We start from the raw sequence: 8,928 nt of genomic DNA on the forward strand, positions 1-8,928 counted from the left end.
TCAATTTTTTTACAGATTGCCACATTTAAACCTATGTAAAATCATTTCCTTGCATAAAACACACACATGCTGCTCTTCAATAAGCATTAGTCAAAAAATGGGAAGAATTACACACTAAAATAGAATAAATAAGGTATATAAAAATTGCAGATACACTCACTTTATTCAACTTTATGAATGTAATAAGAATGTCTATTGGACCTATTTGGACCACCTGCTCAGCTATGAGGGTTGTCTGAAAAGTTTTGGGCCTAACATAGAGATGTATTTTTCCTGTCAAATAGTTTTATTTTTCAACAAAGTCTCCTTTCAAGTCGATACTTATTCCAGCAATGGTCTAACCTCTTTAACCCTTCCAAATAGTAGCTGCGTCTTTATCCACAAAATAGCCATTAACGTATGTGAGATAACCTTCTCATCCAATGAAAATCTCTTTCCTCCAAGTTAAACTTTAAAGTTCGGAAATAAGGTAGAGCCACTTGGAACCAGATCTGGTGAATACAGTAAGTTGTCAACAAATTCAAAGTGCAGTGCAATGAATTTTTGCCATGGTGATCATTGAAGTGTGAGCAGGGTCCTGATGGAAAAGCACTTTTCTTCTTCACTTTTGTTTTTTTTGCAATTTTGCCTTCGGCTTGTCAAGTAATGGTGCATCATTACTTAACATCCCAACCCCATAAGCGAAAGACACCTATCTTGTGATGTTACCGGTTGCCACACCACCCCATCCGTTCTGAGCCCTGAGGGTCTTCACCAGAAATAGTCTTTAGACCCTCGAACTGATTACATCTCACAGTCATCAGCCAGGCCTCGGTCGGGATGCCACCGGTGTAAATGCCTCGGCAGACATTTGCATCAGTCTTCACGCAGGCCTCAATTGGTTCCCTCAAACTAACTAACCGAAACCGCGGACCCCGCGCTTAGTTCAAATTTGACAGCACCGTTTGTGAATGTGAATGCCTCAGAAAGCGATTGAGTTGAAAGTTAAATCAGTGCTAACTCATACCAAACAAATTATGTTTTACACAACATAGAAATTCAAATTTACGCTACATCCAAATTAAGTCACCTAACAAGGGGAACGTAACCTCATTCCGGTCCGTGCAGGAGCCCGGGGACAAACCCCGCACCCCCACCCGGTCGCTACATGGAATCTCACGCGGCATTACAAAGTCACAATCAGGACCGGCACCGGCGGAACAAATCCAGGCCCCCGGTCACACGGGCTACCATACGCCGGCAGCGCGGCCACCCCCGCCAGCGGGAGCCCAAAATAGAATCATAAACAATACCAATATAATCGTGGCACGATGTCAATGCATCCCCCCGTTACTATCCCAGAAAACAGTCGCCATCACCTTCCCGGCCGATGGAACCATCTTCGCCTTTTTCGAAGCAGGTTCATCCTTTGCAGTCCACTGTTTTAACTGTGGACTCCTGTTCGTCACAGGAGTGTAGTGGTGGATCTGCAGTTACGAATCGACGCAAAAAAATTAATTCTTATTCCTTAAACTGCTTCAGCAGGGCATTGGAAATATTCATTCGAATGCGTTAGTAGTATAGAAACCTGAGGTTCTACCTCAGGCCAACCAGTCCTGAGCACTGAGCCACTGTGCTTGAACCACAGGATTTTTTTAAAGAGTGACCCCTCTTTCCAGTTAAATTTTCACCATCAAAGAGTGTATTTACTACAAAAAGCACTTCATAAATCAATACATCAAATAACAATTAAAGATTGTGCTTGAACCTCAGGTTTTTTTTAAAGAGTGACCCCCTCTTTCTAGTTAAAAGTTTTACCATGAAAGAGTGTAGTAAGCACAATTCTGTTTCCTTCATAAAACAATACTCATTAATTACAAAAGAATAAAAATAACACATGAAGTCGTGGGGAGTCCCCAATCTTTTACATGTATATAACACATGATTAGTAAATGACTAATCATGTAACAATGATCTAATCATCTAACAATGGGGAATTCCCAATCTTTTACCATGTCAATGTATATACAGTGAATGTTACAATCAATAACTCATGATTATTAAAATTATTTAAATTATAATAAGAATACAAAAAACTATGAACTTCGAACGTATTGATAATGCTAGTAAAATAAAATTTTGTTATAAAAATCTATCTGACAAGTATGATTTAATTACATTTTTAGATAATATATAAGATAGATGAATATATAACATTTATGATAATATATATTTTTAGATATATCGAACAATTATATAAAAAATACACTTCTAATCCATTTACTATACAATTAATTTGTGAATATAATAAAGATTTATTATAATTAATAAATCTTTCATCTTTTATTATAATTAATAAATCTCTAGAGTGGAAAAACTCTATAAATCAAACAAGTTGGAAAAAATAAAACTTTTCGTGGAAAATAAATTGTCTATTGATAGCACTTTTGATGATTTAACTGAACATTATTTTGAATTGAAAACAAAAACTAAATAAAAAAATATCTGTTTCTGAATTGATGTTACATATTCAAATATCAGGTACAAAACAAGCAGTAGGTGGATCTTTTTTAAAACACATCCTGGAATGTTAGCGATAAAAATTTTGTTGATATTTATGAATTTTTAATGGGTATGTAAGAGTATTTAACACTGTAAGATTACAAGTTGAAAAATATAAAGGAGACAATATTATATATTATATCATCGTTATTGTTCAGTTACAAAAATGCGTGACTGAAAAATGTGATTTTTGTGAAGTTAAATTACAAACCAGCACTCGATTTGCCTTAAATGTATGTGAAATTAACGAATCGTTTGAAAGCTTTATTCAAATGGGAAGTGGTTGGGTAAAATAAAATATTGAGATTGGATCTTTCAATATCAGAATTCGATCCAGTTTATGGGGGTAATAGTACATATTTACCAGTACCAAAAGCTTTATTAAATAAACACTTTGTAATAAATAAATATACAAAATGATGATCAAAAATGTTTTTTTATGATCTATTCTAGCACATCTATTTCCTAACAGTAAAAATAAGTATGGTGTTTTCATTCTATACACAATTTGAAAATCATTTAAACATGAAAGGAATAGAATATCCTGTTTGTATTGAAGAAATTGATCAATTTGAAGCTCAAAACCCAGATATTGGTGTAAATGATATTGTGTTGTGTTATATCGAATATGATAAAGATCACTTAATTTTACGTATATATAAAACGTGTGAATTATAATCGAAAAATCGTTGTTTGGTTGTTATTATTAACTGATGTTAAATTAATTTGCTCCCATTATATTCTAATAAATATGACAAACGAATATAATGGTTTATCAAGAATGTTGAGTGGTATGAATAAAAGACATAAAAATGTGAATATTGCCCCTATTGTTTGTATTGTTTTAAATCTCGGACTAGTGAAAACGAAGCTAAAGAAAAGCTTGCAATAATACGTATTGAAGATTGTAAGCAAGGAAAGGTTCAGAGAATTAGAATGCCAAAGGAATGGATTGGTAAAGGAGAGAACTGTAGATGTTGTAATATAGTACCGTTTAAAGACTATTCTTCAACATTACGTGTGCCTTTTGTTATATACGCAGATTTCAAATCGTTTATCAATCCATATCACATTACGAATTCTGAACCAGCCACTAGTAATACTACAAAAACATACTCATAAACCATCTGGGTATTATGATATTAAAGATGAAAATCGTTGTGTTGTAGAATCAAAATTATACAAAGCTACTATAGGTGATAAGGTAGTTGAAAAGTTTCTCACTGATTTATATAACGAGTATTTCGAAAAGGAATTATCAACTAATAGAGTATACAGTATAGAGTATGAGTGAAAAAAGATTTGAAAAACATACTTAATGTGTTATATGTGGAGATGAGATTGTTGGGACTCGTGTAAGACATCATTCTCACACAAGTGAATATGAAATTAGACGTCATGCTGTTGGCTGATGTATTTGAAAGTTTTCGTAAAGAAATGATTGATATAAACAATTTGGATTCTTGTCATTATATATCCGCTGCATATTTATCATGGTTTGCAGCACTCAAGGCTCCAAAAGTACAGTTAGAACTCGTTACAGACCTGGATATGTATTTGTTTTTTGAAAAAGGCATTCGTGGTGGCGTGTCGATGATTCCCAATCATTATGCATTGAAAACGATCCAAATATAGATAATTATGATGAAAATAAATCGATGAAATTAATTAAATATTATGATTTCCGATCTCTTAATGGTCGTTGTATGATAGAATCATTGCCTGTAAATGGTTTCAATTGGTGTGATGAAAACAAACTCGAATATTTGTTGACTGTGAGATGTGAAAGACGATGAGAAAACAGGTTATATTTTAGAAGTTGATTTAGCATACCCCAAACACTTACATGAAACACACAGATTATCCACTCGCACCAGAGAAAAAATCAAAGTAGGCCGGTTAAATGTAAGAACATGGGATGCTGAAGGTAGGACTTTGCCATTCCTTCTCATGTTCAACCTCCAACATTTTAACACTCCCTGCGGCGCTAATTCTTCTACAATTTCCTGCTCCGTACAGTTAAGAAGATCTTGACAGACCACAACACCCCTTGAGGTGTTGAGCGTGCCGTGGGGATCAACACGTACAGCTAGTTCTCCAATTTTTTTAAGACCTAGGATCTTCTGAGATTGTATATCATTTACAGTCTCTACATGAAGTCCCGTGAAAGTTTTCCTAATTTCCTTAACAGGGCCTCCAGCACATTTTATTTCTCGAGCAATGAGGAATGGACTCACCTTCGAGAAATTACCGTCTTCTTTTGTAATAACTAAGTATTTTGGCTTTGGAACGTTGCTTTTGAAGAAAGCTTTTTGAAGCTTTTCCTAGCCTCAACTTCAATTTTACGAGATTCTGCGCTCTTTCTCCGTTTTGCCTCAGGCGAAACAGCTGGTTCTAGACGAGGGTGTTTGCGTGAACCCTCTGCCACGTTTGGTTGTTCAGTTTGCATGAACGATTAATCCCTGCTGTAGCAAGGCTAGCCGCCGGGGTACACACCCACTCCAGGGCTACCTGGAGGTCCGTTCCGGTACTCCGGTGGAACCGGCATATGTCCTGGCAGAGAGCGGATACGGAGTCTCTGCACTGACTCCAGGCCCTTACACACAGAAGCTTTCAGGGCTCCCATGCCCTCAACAACATGGACACCTCAACTACATGCTTGCCATCACAGAGGGCATGTGGACAACGAAATGTCTCCGTTATACCTGCAAATAACTTCGACCGTGGCCGCAACATCACCAGCTCTAAAGGCAGTATCAATCCATTTCCATAATCGGATAATTGGTGAAAATTTCGTATCTGCAGGTAGCCGCGAAATTCAGTCCTGTAATTCGGCCTGCAGATGAAAATGAACCGAGAAAAGTATATCAGAGAAACAAAACTCGGAACCCAGTTAGCAAGCTATATGTAATGTAACAATAGTTTTAAAACGATATTTATTTACGTTTATTGTATGCAATGGTTCCAAGGCCCGTTGCACGATATAATACTGGATTTATCTACTATCAATTGTGTTACAAAATAGTGAGGAAAGTGTTTAACATAAATACATTTAACTTAAGGTGGTTCTGAAAGGGACCGATTTTTTTTGGATAAAAGGATTGTTATATTCGTAAAGGTATATATATTTTATCAAATTCAATATTTTTTTTTGTTAAAAGAACTTCTTTGGTACATATACGTATTACTTACTGATTCAAAATAATCATATACTTTATCAATATTAGGAAAAAGGTTTTCAAGTGTATCGCGCTTAATTACGTACACTACAAATTCTTCATCTGCTAACAGATCCATTTTTTTAGTGGAAGTGTACTAGTTAAACGTCACTATTTATATAAATTGGTATGATGCGGTAGGTTGATTGTAATTTCCTGTTTTATAAGGAAAAGATTAATTGTTTTGTTTTAATCGGAGTCTAGCGGATGTGATTGTTGATAGGGATGTGAAAACATGTTCATGCGGTTGATAAGCAGCGTTTCCTGTTTATAAGGAAAAAATAGTTGTTTAAACTTGAGCGGATGTGATTGGTGATAGACCTTCCTGTTTTAAAGGAAAAAATAACAATTTATTTCTGTTTTCTGTTTATAAGGAAAAAATAGTTGTTAAAAATTGAACGGATGTGTATGTAATATATAAGCAGGTAAAAACACGATTGTGTGGTTATTTAGCATTATCATAAGGAAAATAATTACGATTTATATCTACTTGTTCGTTGACAAGCGTATGAACCGGGAGTAGAAATAGCCACTCGTATCCGTGCTAGAATCATTCTAACAGCAGCTCTTGTAATAGAAACATCATCATGACTGACGGTAAAAGTAAAAAATTTATTCATGAATGGAATAAGCGACTTATTGCTACAAATTTTAAAACAAAAAGCGTTCGTGATCTTACTATCGGTAAACCTTATGAAATTCTATGGTTAAGGAAAATCGCTACACGTTATGGGAAGAGGATAGTATGTCGTTTACGAGATGGCGAAGAACAACCATTTACCGAATGAGGATGAATTAGAAACAATGGTATATATGAAATTAAAACTCATATTTAAACGAGTCATTAGTACAACTTTCGATGTAGCATTCGAATAATGATAAACAGGTAGCTATAAAAACTGTCCTTTTAAGGACAACAACACAAAATTACATACATACACAAAACATAAAACACTTTAAACCCCCATTCAATAAAATCTGTAACAAACTATTGTTTTTGTAAATATTTAAATACATTTATTGAAGGCAAGTTTCAATGCCCTCGACATGATGTGGTAATAGATTTATCTACTATCAAATTATGTTGCAAATGGTGAGGAGAGTGTTTAATACATTGTTCTATTTTTGAAAATATTTCAGAATGCTGTTGTCAGGATTTCAGATGATTTTGTCCCGCGTTTTGGGGTAAGGAGAATGTGACGTTCTGATTGGTAGAGAGAGTAGGACGTGGTAGGTTTGGTGGGGAGTAGCAGATAAATACAGTGCAACCGGGCGAAGTAGTTTAGTGCGCGTAGGGGAAACGATTTCCTCCACCAGAGAAATAGCCGCTGGGGTTCCCCAAGGAGCAGTACTTTCCCCGTTCTTGTACACTTTGTACGTGAACGATATGCCGCTGTCGGAAGGGGTCAAAACGGCCCTTTACGCAGACGACACGGCATATTTCTACGAATCCGCAAATGTGGATTACGCAGTCCGGAGGCTCCAAAGGCAGCTGGACTTAGTGGAACCGTGGCTCGACATGTGGAGAATCAGGGTCAACGGTGAAAAATCGGTGGCCGTGATGTTCACATGCAAGACACAAAAACCGACCAGAGCTGGAAATCTTAGGGGAGAAAATCCCTTTTGAGAAAAAGTTAAGTACCTGGGGGTGGTGTTGGACAGGCGGCTTACCTTCGGCGAACATGTAAATTATGCGACCCGGAGAGCTAAGGCCGCCAGAGCCTCACTATACCCAGTGCTGAACAGTGCCAGCCCATACCCACTGGCAACTAAGCTTCTCATTTTTCGGCTGTACGTACTGCCGATTCTAACATATGCTTACCCGGCATGGGGGGCAATGTTGAGCTCCTCGCTTCAAAAGAAGATCGAGGCCGTCCAAAACATCTCGTTGCGGACGATCTTTGGAGCTCCGTGGTTCGTCAGGAACGCCACTCTCCGATCTGATGCGAGATTTCAATCCGTGTCCGAGGTGGGGGTGGCGCAGCCGCGCAGACTGTTCGGGAGAGCGGCTGTGTCCGAACACAGTCATCTTCGGGACATCTGCAGAGAGGACCCAACTCCGACAGTTGTAAGGAAGCGGCCTCACGCCGTACTGGACGAACCACCGTGATGGTGAGGTGCGGTAGCCGAAAATCGACAAACCAGGCTTAGGGGCCTCCATATCGCATGAGCCATAAACGGAATAGTGCGTCAGACGCGTTTCCGGAGTCGCGAGTGAATAGTTTTTTCGCGAGTTATATAGTTTGAAGACTTCAAATACGGTAAGTCGCGCACAAAACAAAAACGCGGTCTAAAAAAAAATTTTTTTTTTTTTTTCTCGCGTGTGTTTTGTTCTGTTTCTCTTGTTTCAGAAACGGGAGAAACGTGGATGTGGAACGACGCGTCGTGCCGTCTCATCCTGCCAGTCGAAAGGAAAGTAAAAATTAATTTTTTTTTTCTCTCGTGTGTGTGTTCTGCTTCTTTTGTTGCAGATGCCAACAGCCACCACAAAAACAAATGGTTTCTTCACTGCGGCCACGCGGTCCCCCCAACCCCTTCTCAGACACACGCGTGTCTGAAGGTTAATAATTACGTGGAGAGAATAATTACTGTTTACTTCTTTCCAGAAAATCGCCGCCCCAAAACCGCGATCGCGAATAGGTATCACCATCTGTAAGTTAAACTTACAGTAAGATAAAATAACACAGAAATTGCGACTCCTCCGGAAAAGGGGACGCATTGCTCCCTCCTTACAGGTAGTGCCCCGTTGTGGCGTATTCCTGCTAGCCTATTAAAGAGTTAGCACCGAATGGACTTCAGTGGACGGTCTGAAGGGGAATTACGTCGGGAGGACAGGCTTTATAAGCCTAGCCTTCCGCGGTCGGCCCATGAAATGGGTTCGATAACGCTGGTTTAACAACGGATTGGAATGCAATTAAATCCGTCTTAAATTCACTAAAATAATAATAGACAAAACTTGAAAAATTAGATCCGTGATTAAAAAAAAAAAACCCTTTTAAAAACAAGCCCGATTAGAAAGATCCAGCAGCAAGGGACTCTGTCCAGGTTCTGCGATAAAGTAGGGAATAATAGACTCCTGCCAACTTTGCATTCCATTCCGAAGTAGTTTATTCTTTGGGATACACACGAGGTGAAAACATCATGATTCCTGTTAGTGATGAAGATGTGC

The sequence above is a fragment of the Lycorma delicatula genome, chromosome 8 (assembly GCF_047948215.1).
Source record: "Lycorma delicatula isolate Av1 chromosome 8, ASM4794821v1, whole genome shotgun sequence".
Classification (NCBI taxonomy): Eukaryota; Metazoa; Arthropoda; class Insecta; order Hemiptera; family Fulgoridae; genus Lycorma; species Lycorma delicatula.